The sequence below is a fragment of the Vipera berus genome (assembly GCF_964194415.1).
Source record: "Vipera berus genome assembly, chromosome: 6".
Classification (NCBI taxonomy): domain Eukaryota; kingdom Metazoa; phylum Chordata; class Lepidosauria; order Squamata; family Viperidae; genus Vipera; species Vipera berus.
Window position 1 is genome coordinate 44,283,742 of NC_138208.1, and position 15,240 is coordinate 44,298,981.

At 43.0% G+C, this 15,240-nt stretch overlaps 1 protein-coding gene across 4 annotated transcripts in view; it reads left to right on the forward strand.

The window, feature by feature from the left end:
• Nucleotides 1–3,306: 3,306 nt before the first annotated feature.
• The window catches only part of RAP1B (RAP1B, member of RAS oncogene family), a 33,590-nt gene continuing 21,656 nt past the window's right edge, over nt 3,307–15,240 (forward strand). Inside the window, exons 1-3 of one of the 4 annotated variants that reach the window (XM_081331645.1) lie at nt 3,982–4,318; nt 10,312–10,367; nt 10,550–10,637. The gene's annotated coding sequence lies outside the window, so the exon portion shown is untranslated. Of the gene's footprint in view, nt 3,400–3,476; nt 3,826–3,981; nt 4,319–10,311; nt 10,368–10,549; nt 10,638–15,240 lie in introns of those variants that run through there. The other 3 variants (XM_081331644.1, XM_081331647.1, XM_081331646.1) reach the window with 3 other exon arrangements.

The window sequence follows — 15,240 nt, forward strand, 5'->3', positions numbered from 1 at the left end:
ATCAGGTAACAGATTCAGAGGTGAAAGTTGGTTCATTTATCTTCACGTCTATCTCTAGGAGGCCTGCTCAGTTTAAAGCCTTATTTTGATGGACTGAACACCAGGGAGAGCTACTGTAGATCAAAGTAGATTGAGGTCCTATAATGCCAGATGCAGGCACTTCCAGAATGGGTAACCTGACTTATCATTTTGAGAAAGTCTCAGGATGAATCAGTTGGGCCGAGAGCCATATCATCTGCCAATAGTTCTGGAACTGCACCAGAGATTAGTTTCAAAATGAGGCACTACAGATGTTATGGCTGCATGCATGGCATCAGGCTTCACACCAGGCACAGCTGTACATTTCAACCCTCCAGACACTAAATTGTAACAGAATTTGCCCAAAGCAGAAGAGTCACAATCAGGGCACGACTGAATAAGTTGGGCAGAAAATAATTTATATACATGCATAAGATCTGCAGAGTATGGAAATCAGTATCTACATACATCTGTTTTGGGGTTTAAATATTATACTTTTTCCTCTTACATCTGCTCAGTATTTACATAATAATTCTGACTGGTCTCCAAGTCAGTCATATCACTCTTTCAGATTCAGCCCTTGCAAGGTCTTGCTCTGATGAAAGACCTTCAGGGCAAGGTACTTGTGTGGAGAAGGAGAAGCAACAAGTTCCCTGCCTCAGACCTGGGAATCTTTGGGAAATGTTAACCAACTAACATCTCTACCAAAGCTGCAAGATGGATCCAAGTTCTTGAAGCTTCTACTCCAATCTGACATTTTTCAGTCAGGCATATAAAACGAAGGGTTTTTCTTAGAGAGGGTTAAAAAAAAACCTTTGCCAAGTGGGACTTTTATCTACTGTTTCATGAGTCCTAGTCTTTTGCAATAAGCTTTTCTAAGCTGCTGATGGCAGATCATATCAGAGGTAACTCCACTGCTTGGCTGGGATTCTCCCTTGCTTTTTTTTTCTTCATTTCCTGGGCTGATTCTGGGACCATTTTCTTATGAGAGCCTTGTATGATCTCTTCAGGCATTCTGCAAGGAAGCTATTACTACTGCAAGAAAGTAGTAAAAAACTTGCATGAAATGCTGAGTAGGAGTTGTAATGGAGTTGTCAGCTGTGACTTTGGGACTCAAAGATTGTGGCAACTTCTTCTGATTTATAATGGACTAGAAGACCTCCAAGGTCCCTTCCTGCTCTATTCTATTCTAAATAATGCAATGGGATGAATTGAGGTCATGTTCTTATCATCAAAGAGTACATTGTCTCACATGCATGGGAGCAGCATGGGGGTATTTGCTGAATGTACAGGGCTGGCTGATAACCCCTAGAAATTTTCCAAAATGTTCTCCATATTTTTTATTTCTACAGGTTTTAAATTGTTATTGTTTTGTTTACAGCATCATTCATCATTTCCAACATGCAATATTAATGTATCTTATTACAGCTCTGTAAATACATGACTATTGTCACTATTGCTCTGTATAATAAAGCCAGCCCTCTTCAGACATTTTTTTGCAACTGTTCGTGGAAAGACATGAAATCCTAAATATAAGCCTTACTCAAGGGGCTTCCAACTTTCCTGTTTACTCAGAAGATATGTTTGCATGTATGGAATTAAGAGCATAATCTAAACACATTCAACTGGACTTGTGTAAAAGGGTTGGGACTTCAACCATCTGGTTACTGGAATTTTGAAATCACTGTAGGAGAGCTACGTCAATTTACTAAAAACTATGAAGGTTTAAGCCTTGCAATAAAAGCTCTTATTTTGAACCAGCTGTCATTATTGTAGTACAGTATTTGCAAATTATACATTTATGTGTATTATTTTGCACAGAATAGTTCACAAATATAAATCAATACATGTAAAAGGGCTTTGAATATCCACAATCCTAACCAAAGGATTTGCTGAATCTAGTATCCTTCAGAATACACTTATTAGGGCTAGTTAAAACCATCACAAATATATTAAAAATAGGAATAGATTTTGAAGATACGTACACTGAAGATGCATACAATTTGCCTTCTCCTATGCTAGCAATTTTCTCCACCATATTCCGTTTCTTGGGAAGGTTATTACAATAGTGCAACCTCCTATAAATCTGATATAATATCTAATCTACTGAAATTTCCCAGATTCAGTTCTATTAATAATTAGTTGTAACTATCTTAATAGTCTTGTCATATGCATTGCTACTCAGAAATGCCCAGTTAAATTGTGTATAATTCCAACTAGCAGCCCTGTGTGCATGTTTACTTGGCAGTAAGACTTATAGCAGAATTACTTTTCAGAAACATGCATAAGTCAGTAATATTACTCATAGTTGATTTTGGTAGCATTAAGAGAGGAGGAACAAGAGAATGACTTCTGGCAGAGGAAGGGAAAGTAGTTCTTAATAGCCATCCCCATTAGTGCCAGATATCGGTTCACTCCGATTCTGAAGAACTAAGCAGCACATCATTCTTTAATTACATGCAGACAGATCTCTTTTCGTCCACTTTTAAGAAGACCTCACCAACTATTTCTGCCTGCAATTGTGCTGCTGTCCCTAGTCTGAAGCTCGTAGAAGTAATTTCAGCCGCAAACCGGAAACTGACATGGTTACCAAACTGGGCGGGGATTCAAGAACAGCATGGCTCTCCCATCAGGAACGGTCTTTATATTAATTGCGATTATTTAAGTCCTGAATGAGCGGCCATATTAAAAAGTGACCATTTGGTACACGATTTCTCGGAAGTTGCCTCTGCCAAGTTGAACGTACTTTTAGCATTCAAGAGTTTTTTTTTTCTAGCTCTTCCCCTTGCCTAAGAAAGCTCCCCGACCGAACCTGCCCTCGCCTCGCCCAGCACACACTGGCTGTGTTTGTTCCTTGCACATCACTTCCTCCCACACCTAGGAGCTTCGTAGCGAGGGGAGTTATGTAGGCGGGGGGGGGGGAGAGGAGGAAGTTATCCCTCTCTTCTCTCAGCGCTGCGTCTACAGGACACGCGCTTCGAACGACTTCTCGGTCTCAGAAGCTGAGACAGGATGGGGCCCTGCGTAAGGTTACGGGGAAGAGGGAGGAGAAAAGGAAGGACGGGGGAGGGTTGCGGTGTTTCCAGCCTGAGCTATGCGCGTGCGCGTTCCCAGTAGAGCCGAGAGGTCATTCTCGCCTTTCCCTCCCCCCCCCTCGCCCGCCCGCTCGCTTTTTTTTCCTCTCAAGCATCACTGGACTGGGCCAGGGAAATCAGAGAGAAGCTGGGCGTGCAGCGTCACGGCGACGGCTGGAAGCCTCGCCCAGCTAGAGACAGAGAGGAGGGAGGGAGGGAGGGCGCGCGCAGCCAGAGAGGGTTTGGTCAGGGTGGCGGCGGCGGCGGCGGCGGCGGCGGCGGACGCGGGGAGCTGAGGCGCCGTCCGGTAGGTAGAGGCCGTTATGGGAAGGAGGCGGGAGAAGGGACGTGTGGGGGAAGTACGGGGGCCGTGTAAACGGAGTACGTGCGGCGCCGCGCGGGTCTGAGAGAACTGGGCCGGCAACGGGTGCTTGTGAAGCGGCTGAGGGCTGGCTAGGAAGGGGGCGGCGGCGGCGGCGGCGCTGGCGCTTTGCGGGTGGGACAAGGCTCTCGAGAGAGAGAACATGGCGGAGGCGGAACCGACCCCGCCGCTCCCTGCAGGGGAGAGAAGCCGGGCAAGCGCTGCTCCAGTCCTCGCTCTTCTTCCTTCTCCCGATTTTGCCTTCCTCTCCGAGATAAGTTCGAGCGGGAGGGGAAAGTTAGAGCCCCTTTCCGAGGCCGCCCCTTACTTGGGATTGTTGGGCGAGAAGGCGACGTGGGCACGGAGGAGGAAGTAAGTCGCGCTTTACTCGTCGCTGCGGGGGGGGGGGAGAAAAAAAGTTCTTGCCGGCCGGACTTGGATGGCGACGGCGGCAGCGGCCTCAGCTGGGAGCCGCCGCCCCGCCTAGTCCGGCTGAGCTGAACCAGCTCAATGTTTCCATTCTCTACCCCAGCGGGAAGCTGGGCGGCCGCTCCTCGGGCTGCGATAAGCTTCTTCCGCTTCCCATTCTCTTGCCAGAATCCGTTTTCAGCTTTTAAAGGATGGAGAGCAGGGGGAGATAATATTCAACCAGATCCTCAGTTTAAAGAAGAGCTGTTTTTCGGACCGATCCTTGTTCTTTTAAGAGCTGGGTTGAATTCAGATTCTTGAAGAGAAACGGCGCCCGCACGAAGGAAGATAATTAGTGAATGCCATATTCGCTATAGTTCTATTAGTGCTATTTTCGCCATTACAAAATCGACAGGAGTAGAGAGACATTTGGATGGAGAGATGACGGCGACTTGTGGTACTTGGCCTTCCGATATTCCTAATATTGATTGATTAGCTCATGACTTGGTTCTATAAACAGTGCTTTCTAGGAACATTAAATCAGTTGACGTTCAGTTTAATTATGTTTGATAATGCAGACAAAGTGAATGGTGCATCTAGTTGGGTTTTTAAAAAGGCCCAATATGCTACATTTTTCTAAATCGTGATTTTTAAATACTCTTTTAGAAATAGTATGGTAAAACTTGCAAATTCTCCATGTTTCTTAGTTAATGGAATGATAAGAGTTTCTAATCAGATTGACCAAATTCATTATTTAAGTAATTCAGGGTCTTGAACTAAATCTAGACATGATTGAAGTAAAGATTGCTTAACCGCATGTCAAGACTAATTCTATGAGTAATATTGTGGCCTTGAGATGCTCTTGAACCCAACTTCTGTCAGTCTAGAAGTAGGATGTAATATTGTACTGGAAATGCCATTCATTTTTGTGTCCAAATAATAGTTTTGATGTTTAACTGCTAAAGTGTTGAGTAACTGTAGTTCTTTCTATAAGATCAGCTGGTGTAAAATGTAGAGGGATTAGAAACCTTTTTTCCAATACAAATATAATTAAATATGTTATCAGTCATCTTCAGTATAGCACCCTACAGATGAGTTGAATTACAGCTCTCATAATTTCCTGCTAGCTTGTTGAAGTCTTCGCACATATGCAACACATTAAGTTGGGGATTGTTTAGCAGATAAACTTTACTTATCTTTCTGGATGTACAGCCTAGATTGGCCTTACTTGCTTATACAGTGATAAAAACAAAATAGCTATGAATTAACACCAACTTCTCTCAACCAGTTTTTAAGTACTGTAATGCTAAAGTATTATGGGAACAACCTTTGAAAAGTATAAACTCCCCAAAGATTAAAATGAATGTAGAACATTAAAAATGCTATTATTAAGTCACTAGAGTAACTTTTTATTATACTGTCAATATGAACTATTTTGAGGTAAGAGAATTGAGCAGGGAATGAAGCTACATTACAAAATATAGTTTATTATTAACATTGCTAATTTTAACTATGGAAATATATTTAAATTTCCTTGTTTTTCCCTAGAGAAAGTACTTTTATGTATTCCTTTGAATATCAAATTAGTTTGTAAGCTTCTGAAATAATCATGTTTTTATTGGCATATGTGGACATAAATTTGTTTTTATATATCATAAAAATTGTGCCTATCTGCGTTTGATTTATTTATATAGAGAGGTAATCCTTGACTTACAATCATTCATTTAGTGACCGTTTAAAGTTACAATGGCACTGAAAAAGGACTACTGGCCGTTTTCACATTTAAACTGTTGCAGCAATCCCAAAGTCACATGATCAAATTTCAGACTCTTGGCAATTGGCATGTATTTATGACAGTTGCAGTGTCCCTGGGTCACGTGATCACTATTTGTAACCTTCCCAGCTGGCCTCCAACAAGCAAAGTCAATGGGAGAAGCCAGATTCACTTAAAAAGTGCATGATTCACTTAATTCCAGTGATTTGCTTAACTGGGGCAAAAAGGTCATAAAAGGGGCCCAACTCATTTAACTGTCTTGCTTACCAATGGAAATTTGAGGCTCAATTGTGGCTGTAAGTCAAGGACTATATATATTGCAGTTAGTGAAAATGAATTGTTGCACAATTAAATATCAGGGATGGAGTAGATGCATGAATCCCCCCCTTGACTGAACTCTTTGTGCATCATCATATTTTATTGATACCAGTTCTGAGGCTAGGACAGATTTGGAGCTGAAGTAATGGAAAGCAAAAGAAAGGCTGGTCATCTAATGTTTAAAGGGGGAAAAAACTAATAACAATGTGATCTATTTTGCTTTTGATGAACAAGCTACTTTTAGCTATCTCCTTTTTAATTTAATGTTTAATATTTTCTATGCTGCAACTATACGCTGAAGCAAAAATTCTTGAGTAGATATTCAATGAATCAATTTGTTAGTGAGTTTCATGTGACGTTGTGAGTTTGACATGCCTGAACTATAGTGATTGCATTTTAAAGTTAGTTGACTATTTTGTGCATAACCATTAATAATTTATTATGCTTTTATGATTTTGAGATTTCTATATTATCAGCTAGCCAAAATCTTGAAATCAGCTGATTAATGTTATAAATTAGAAATTGAAGTGTTCATACAGTGATTTCTTAAATGAAACATGTTTGGAAACAAACTTTTTAGGGATTATTAGTGGCAATAATGTAATAATGCATTTGCTATTTAATAAATGCCATATGCATAAGATAACGTAATACAACTGGATATATTTGTTTAAAATACTTCATTAAAGGTAATTGAGAAAAGGCACCAACACAATTACTAATGATAGCAATAATATGCTGTTGTTTACCATAATTAGGGAATTGTTTTATACTTTGCAGGTTATAAACATTTTTCACAAACTCTTCATAATAATCCCTAGCACAGAGTTTCTTAAATAGAATTTAAAACTAGTGTAAAAGATTTACTCAAACAGGAGGCGGATGTATTGGAGGACACATGTTGAATTAAGTGAAACTAATGTTTTAAAACCTACTCCTTTTCTAATTCAGTGGAATAGCTGTTTTTGTTAATCTATTCAGTTAACTGGATCTGGTTAAAATACTTCTGTTATACAATTAGAAAAAAATTAACCACCAACCACCTCTATCCTTGCCTATTCTGTAGTTTTTAACTATCTAAATAAACTGCTTTATGAAAAAAGACCTCTGGAATATTGACTTGTAATTCAAACAATCCTCATCTGCAAAAAAATTTAAAAGTAACTAATATCCTTTTCATTTTTATTTTTTAATGTTACTACAAGCACATTTTAGTCTTGACTTCAAACACTTTTAGTTTAGGAAAAAAAATCATTGAAGTAGATTAAACTTTTCAAAGTGCTTAACATTGTTGTCTACCTGTAACTGGGAGAAGAGGAACAAACAAAACCTGGGAAATAGACCTGATGTATTGCAAAAAGGTACTTGAAGAAAAAACACAATATGGAAGTAACGATTTAGAGGTGGTAGGACTTTAAAATTAAAGAAAGGTGTGTGCTTCAAGTGATAGAATTTTGTGAAGTAGATACAGTAGGGGGGAAGAAGAGTGAAACTACTAGAATGGAATGAGAACATGAATGATCTGTAAATTCTGTGGTGGTTGCAGAATGAACATTAAACGGTACAGATTTGAAAAACCATTGAATTCAATTCATTTGGAAAATATTTCAATAGATTAGGTTTGCTTATAAGCTATTCAGAGTATAGTGTGATTATCTTATGTAAGCATGGTTTTATTTTAACGCATACAATTTGGGGAGTTATTGTCTTGGAATTTTGTAGTGGAATATATTTTAGAGGAAGACATTTTATTAAACTGAGAAAAAAATTGCTATAGTGCACGATAGGTTTTTTTTAAAAAAGCTAACTCGGTACTTAAGGGTCCTAATATGCAAAATTGTGTTACTGTAAATGGTTCCCAAAGTAATAAAAATGTTAAGTACTGTCAGTTTTTCATATAATGCCATCTAACTCTTTCTCTTAATATTTAATCACATTGGTTTTATTTTCTTGGGTCAAATATTCAGTATGCTAATCATATTGTTAAAATAAGGAATTGGTTATTAGTACATTTTTTATTGTTATTTTCATAATCATCATGAAAAGTCAAGCTGCAATAAATCCTTTCCCCATATTTTTCAGAATATATTTTTTTGATGTTAACAAGTGCTACCTTGTTATTAATGTTTTTGATTTCTATTGCTGCAGTTTTTGTAGCTGTTATATATTCTTGCATTTAGAATAATGTCTATTTGTTGTTAACTGTCTGGAATTCTGTTTAAGTTAGACTACTGTAGGTAAATAATACAGTTATTACATCCCACTCCCAGTAAGTACGATTATGAATGTACCTGGGTTTAGTAATCAATATTTAAAAAATTCATAGTGCCATTCTGCTTAGCTATGCCATTGGCTTACTAGTCACATTGGATATTTTCAAAAATGCTTGTCAAGCTTTTCTGCAACATACTATATGTCTTCTGCAGTCATAAAGACACACAGCAATTTATCTTTGACTCATTCCCAAAGACAAGTATCTTTTTTTAAAAAAAGCATTTTGGCTCAAATACATAGTTTTAACATCAAGGGGTTTCTTACAGTAATTTCTAGCCCTTCAAAACATTTCTTAATATATATGCTATATGTCCATACTTTCTAATCCATAGATTGGTATATTGTTCTTCAGTCGTATATATTTTACCCTTTATATAAGGCAAAGCCTGACAATTTTAAACCTGACTTTAAATATGTAAAATTAACAAATAATGCACACTTTAGGGAAAAATGATATTGGTTATAAACTATAAGAAATCTTGTGTAGTATTTGTAGCTCAGGGTCAGTGAATAACCTGATTGTATCAAATCATGGAGAAAGCAGCTTGTACATTGTGGAATCAAGTAACAAACTAATAGATCTTGCCAATTCTGCTCCTGTTACTCAGTTCTGAAATCAGACCAATAGTATTACTAAATCAGTTGTTAGAAGTTACAGTACTATTTAAATGTTTCTATATAAACATGTTTTTATCATCTTGTGATCTTTACAATTTGGAGATATTTGGGGGAGCAACTAAAGCTGGTGGCAATAGGTGGGCATTGGACTTGCTTCATTGTGCGTTTTCTTATAAAATGTGCTAAATTTATTTTTCAGGATAAAGTATTTTTATTAATTTAATAAAATAGTTACAATAAAGCATCCTAAAGCTAATTGGAAGACTTGGGAAAAACTACAAATCTTTTCAATATGAAGCTGCTTGAATTTTTTCTAAACTTTGCAGATCGGATGCCATTAACTTTGGGTATCAGTTTGACTGTCGATTCAGTTCAACCATAATGTCTAACTTTTAAAAGTCTAATTGGCCTATAGCTAGTCTGCTTCAAGAATTGCATTCTTCCATATTTAATGTTGAAGGCGCAGACTTTTCTGTTCCAATCGGCCTTTCTATAGATCACACTGATCCAAGGCTTTGCTGTTAAGACTTATAGTTGACAGAGTCATTTATAATATTGGACTTTGATATATAGTTAGAAATAAGAGGATATACACGGGGTAGCAGATTGTTAGCTCATTGTTGGGTAGGGAAGCACAGTAGTGCTTGGTAGTAAATGACATCTGATTATTTTGCATAAAGAAATTAAAAAAAATACCATCAGAATTCCTAAACTGAATGGAGCACCATCTAATGTCAATAAAGGCCATTCACATCAAGGGAATTGCACATAAAAGCTTTCTTCCAAGGCAGGGAATCAATATCACAAGCTAGAACAGGCAATTAAATGAAGCAGAATGCTTGATTTAGAAAAGAGACCTTGTTTGTTTCAGCCGACAATACTAAGCTTGCATATTTTCTTTAGGAGCTTTAGGAAAACTGATCTACTTTTCTTTAAAATCATGGCTGTTTCTTTCATACTGATTATGTTGTTAAAGCCTATCTATCAAATGCTGTCTTTTCCCCATGATTTCTGTGAAATTTGCATAAAAAGGTGTAGTAATTTTTGATATAGCTCAGCTTTACTTATAAGGCAGTTGCTATAATTTATATTTACAAATGTGGGTTTATATATAAAAGCATTATGGTTAAATAATCAATAATTCATCAAAAACATCCATGACAGTTCTTAAAAATGCATATTTTTCTTTCAGACTTTGGATGACTTCAGATTTATTTTGTGTAAAAAGTAGCTGTTATGCTTTATTTAAAGCATATATTTATATCCAGCAAAGCTATATAATATTTTTTTTTTTTTTTTAAATTCCATTTATATCCCGCCCTTCTCCGAAGACTCAGGGCGGCTTACAAGCTTAGCATTTGAACATAGCAGGGCACACGAAGGCAAAATGATTATTTAAATTTTAGGTAGATGATCACAAGTTCTTATTCAAAGAACTTATGCAGTTGATGTCTTTTGTTTCCAAGACTAACAGATTTACACAGCTTCAAACTCCTATATCTGAGCGCACATGCAAAATACAGTAAGTCTAGTAGACTTTGGATGCCAAAGACAAAATGTATCCATACACTATATGCTTCTACACATATGTAAAGTTGCATTTATTCATTTATAATATTAATGTGCATAAAATTACATTCCCGTTATATGCATGTATAAATTTTATAAAATATAACTGCATAAAATTTTGTTTAAATTTCACAGGCATTCTGCTATAATAGGCATCCTTTCCCTTTTTTATTGTGCTTCAGCAACATATTATGAATATCAATATCCCCGAGAATGACTATTGGTAATTATTACAATATCTTGAGAATATTTTCGTAATATCTTGGTGAGGCAGTAGGATACTATTCTCCTTAAAAGCAGGAAAAAGTATCTTTGTTCAGAATATGTATACAATATAATTTGTTATAGGCTGAAATTTCTCTAAAGAGGCACATAGTTTGCTATCCTAATTTAGCAGGGATCTGAATTAACATTTCCAGTATTTTTAAATACACATACAGATAATCTGTATGTGTAATGGCCTGCAGACCCACTGGCGCATGTGCGCAGGGCTAGCAGCGCTGGTGGCTAGCCCCTGCATGACTGCAGACGGGGCCGCTAGCCCTGTGCGGGTTGCGCGGCCTGTTTGCACAAGCGTGCAGGGCTAGCAGTGGCAGCATGCACATGCACAAGCAGGGCTCCTAGCCCCATGCGAGTGCACGCAGCCCTGTTTGCACTGGTGCATGTGCACGCACAAATTTCTCACCTCTTCCCTTTCCCTATGGACTGCCAGCATGAAAAGGTTGGTGACCTCTGCTTTACAACTCTGCACTCCACCCCATGCATGCATAAAGGGAGTGCTCCTAATTTCAGGTTGTTACCTGTATAAAAGACACCTTTCCACAAAGCAAGCTATCAATCAGATTCCAAACTCTCCACCATGGCCAAGACCAAAGAGCTGTCCAAGGTTGTCAGGGACAAGATTGTAGACCTACACAAGGCCGGAATGGGCTACAAGACTTGCCAAGCAGCTTGGTGAGAAGGTGACAACGGTATGATTATTCGCAAATTGAAGAAACACAAAATGTCAATTTCCCTTGGTGTGGGGCTCTATGCAAGATCTCACCTCGTGGAGTTTCAATGATCAATCAGCATGGAACTATACGGGAGGATCTTGTCAATGATCTCAAGACAGCTGGGACCATAGTTACTAAGAAAACAATTGGTAACACACTACGCCGTGAAGGACTGAAATCCTGCAGCACCTGCAAGGTCCCCCTGCTCAAGAAAGCACAATGTACAGGCCCGTCTGAAGTTTGCCAATGAACATCTGAATGATTCAGAGGAGAACTAGGTGAAATTGTGGTCAGATGAGACCAAAATCGAGCTCTTTGGCATCAACTCAACTCACTGTGTTAGGAGGAGGGGGAATGCTGCCTATGACCCCAAGAACACCATCTCCACTGTCAAACATGGAGGTGGAAGCATTATGCTTTGGGGGTATTTTTCTGCTAAGGCGACATGGCAACTTCACTGCATCAAATAAGAAGAATAGAATAGAGCTGGAAGGGACCTTGGAGGTCACCTAGTCAATCCCCCTGCTCAAGCAAGAGGACCCATACCAGTGGTGGCAAAACGTTTAGAGACCGAGTACCCAAATTGCATCCCAAAACCCACTTACATATCGCCGGATGCTGGGTGGGCATGGCTATGGTGGTTGTGGCAGACTGGGTGGTCGTGGCTACGGTGGGTGTGGCCAGCTCAATGGTGCCCTGGCGGGTGGGGCACTGAGCAGGAGGGCATCTTGCTCAGCGGGTGGGGGGGCATGGGGGAGGCTCCTAAGCACTGCAGCTCTTCCAAGGAGGAGAGTGGGAAGGGGCTGTGCTGGTATCAGGGCTCCTTGTGCCTTCCACTGCCCGCCTACACTCTTCTGTCACCCTTGCTTGGCAGGGGGGGGGCGCTTGCGCATGGGGATGTACATAGGGCTGCTGCCTCGCTTTCTGTGCCGGGACTGGGCTGGACTGGTTGCGGAGCCTCCTTGCGGCTTCTTCCCCCATGGACATTGGGAGCGCCCACCTCACCTACCACTCATCCCAGGGCAGCTGCCGCCGTCCCATGCTCCAGCCTGTCACCAGGCGTGCCAGGATGCCGCCCTTTGGGCTCCCTCAGACTCTCCCCCGCCTCCAGGCTGGGGCTGGTCAGATTCCCCCATGGGCAGACCTGTGCCCGTCCCCCGCCAGCCCTCCTCCTCCATCCTTCTCTTCCTGCAGGTGGACCACAACTTACTGAGCTGGGCGGTGCCTCCCGGCATGCGGCTCTCGCTCCCCTCCTGCCTCCATCTGCCTGAGGCCTGACCTTGGCACGCCTGGCTGTCCAGTGACAGGCTGGAGAGCGCGGGATGGCGACAGGTGCCTTGGGATGAGCGGTAGGTGGGGTGGGTGCTCCCAATGTCCATGGGGGAAGAAGCGGAGAGGAGGCTCTGTGCCCAGGCATGGCACAGCACAGAAAGCACGGCAGCAGCCCCATGTGCGACCCTGTGCATGAGGAAGCTCCTGCCCGGCCAGGCAAGTGGAGACACGGCATCTGTGGCAGAAGAATGCAGGCGGGGTGGGGTGGGCGCTCCCAATGACCACGGGGGAAGAAGTGGTGAGGAGTGCCTGGTTGGAAGGAAGGGCAGGTGCGGCTCTGGTCCCTCCCTGTCAAGCCACCCTTTGTTCACCCGGAGTCCGGCGGGTGCCTCGTGGCTGCTTCCCTTACACTGCTGGGTCCGCCGCATGGCTGGGAGGAGGAAGCCGGAGGGCCGAGCAGCTCTGGCCATGCCCTTGCTCCAGCCATGACCCTGGCATTATGAGCTGCGAGGGAAAGGGGGCACTGGGCCACAGAGCCCAGATGGCCAGCAGCAATGAGAGGAAGCCAGGCCGTCTCCTTGCCGCCACCCAGTGGCAATCCTGCTGGGTGCCCCTCTGCAGCCTCGGCCAGGAAGCCTCCAATGGGGCTCCGTCCTCTGCGCAAACTGAGGCCTGGGCGGCGGTGGCCAGACCCCTGGCAAGGCCTCTCTGCCTCCATCCCCAACCAGGCAGTGACAGAGCGGTGCTGCTGGGCAGGTTTCCAGCCAGGAGTTGGCCTTTGGGGAGAACAGAACCCCCTTCCACCCCCGTGGCCTGGGTGGCCAGTGTCCGCTGACCGGAGGTGAGGTGGTCATAGCCAGCCTTTGACTCCCAGGGGCTGCAAGGGCGTTCCACAATATAGGGAGTAGCAGCCTGCCATGGCGCGGGGAGGGAAGATTGGTGCCCCAAATTATGGAAAGAGTGGGGCGAACAGTGCCCTGGCCAAGCCGCCACATGGGTTGCCCTGCCGCTGCTACCATTTCCCCCCCCCTCACATGGATCACCCTGCCACTGCTGTTTCCCCCCCGCATGGATCACCCTGCCACTGCTGCCATTTCCCCCTCCCCGCACATATCGCCCTGCCACTGCCGCTGTCCCCCCCACATGGATCACTCTGTCGCTGCCGCCATCCCCCCCACACAGATCACCCTATTGCTTCCGTTTTCCCCCTCGCACGGATCACCCTGCCTCCACTGCCGTTTTCCCCTCCCCACACGGATTGCCCTGCCACCGCTGCCGTCCCCCCCACACGGATCACCCTGTCACTGCTGTTTTCCCCCTCTCACGAATTGCCCTGCTGCTGCTGCCATTTCCCCCCACACAGATCGCCCTGCTGCCGCCACTTGGCAGAGGCCTTTTCCAAGCTTCCTGAGCTCGAATCCATGGATGCGGGGCAATTTTGCAGTGCCCCAGCGGCCCGATCTGTATTCTGGAGGCTTGGAAAAGGCTCTGCCGCCTGGAAAGGCCATGGGGGGAGTGCAAAATTGCTCTGCAGGCTTACCTGGACTTGAGCTGGCAGCTGCCTCCACCATCCAGCCTGGATCCGTTCAGATCTTGCAGCTCCTCCGACTCAGAGTGCAGGGAGAGAGAGTGTGTGTAGGCGCAAATGGAGAGGCAGAAAGGAGCAGCCTGGCCCTGCCTCCCTCTGGGGCGATGGCGTGTGTGCCCACAGGGATGGCTCCGCGTGCCATAGTTTTGTCACCACAAACCTATACCATCTCAGACAAGTGACTGTCTAACCTCTTTTTAAAAATCTCCAGTGATGGTGCTTCCACAATTTCTGGAGGCAAGCTGTTCTACTGGTTAATTGTCCTCACTGGCAGGAAGTTTCTTAATTCCAAGTTGCTTCTCTGATTAGTTTCCAACCATTGTTTCTTGTCCTACCCTCTGGTGCTTTGGTAAATAACATGACCCCCTCTTCTTGGTGGCAGACCTTTAAATACTGGAATACTGCTATCATGTCTCCCCTATTTCTTCTTTATACTAGCCAAACCCAAATCCTGGGTGAGAACCTCCTTCCCTCAGCCAGGGCATTGAAAATGGGTTATAGATGGATATTCCAGCATGGCAATGACCCAAAACACACGGCCAAGGGAACAAAGGAGTGGCTCAGGAAGAAGCACATTAAGGTCGTGGAGTGGCCTAGCCACTACCCAGACCATAATCCCATAGAAAATCTGTGGAGGGAGCTGAAGGTTCAAGCTGCCAAACATCAGCCTCAAAACTTTAATGACTTGGGGAGGATCTGCAAAGGAATGGGACAAAATCCCTCCTGAGATGTGTGCAAACCTGGTGGCCAACTACAAAAAATGTTTTGACCTCTGATTGCCAACAAAGCAAGAGCCTTGGTGGAGCAGTAGGCTAATGCCTCCTTAAGTAACACCAGCTGCCTGCAATTAGTGCAGGTTCGCATCCCACCAGGCTCAAGGTTGACTCAGCCTTCAATCCTTCCGAGGTAGGTAAAATGAGGACCCAGATTGTTGGGGGCAATTAAGCTGACTTTGTAATAATGCTGCTTGG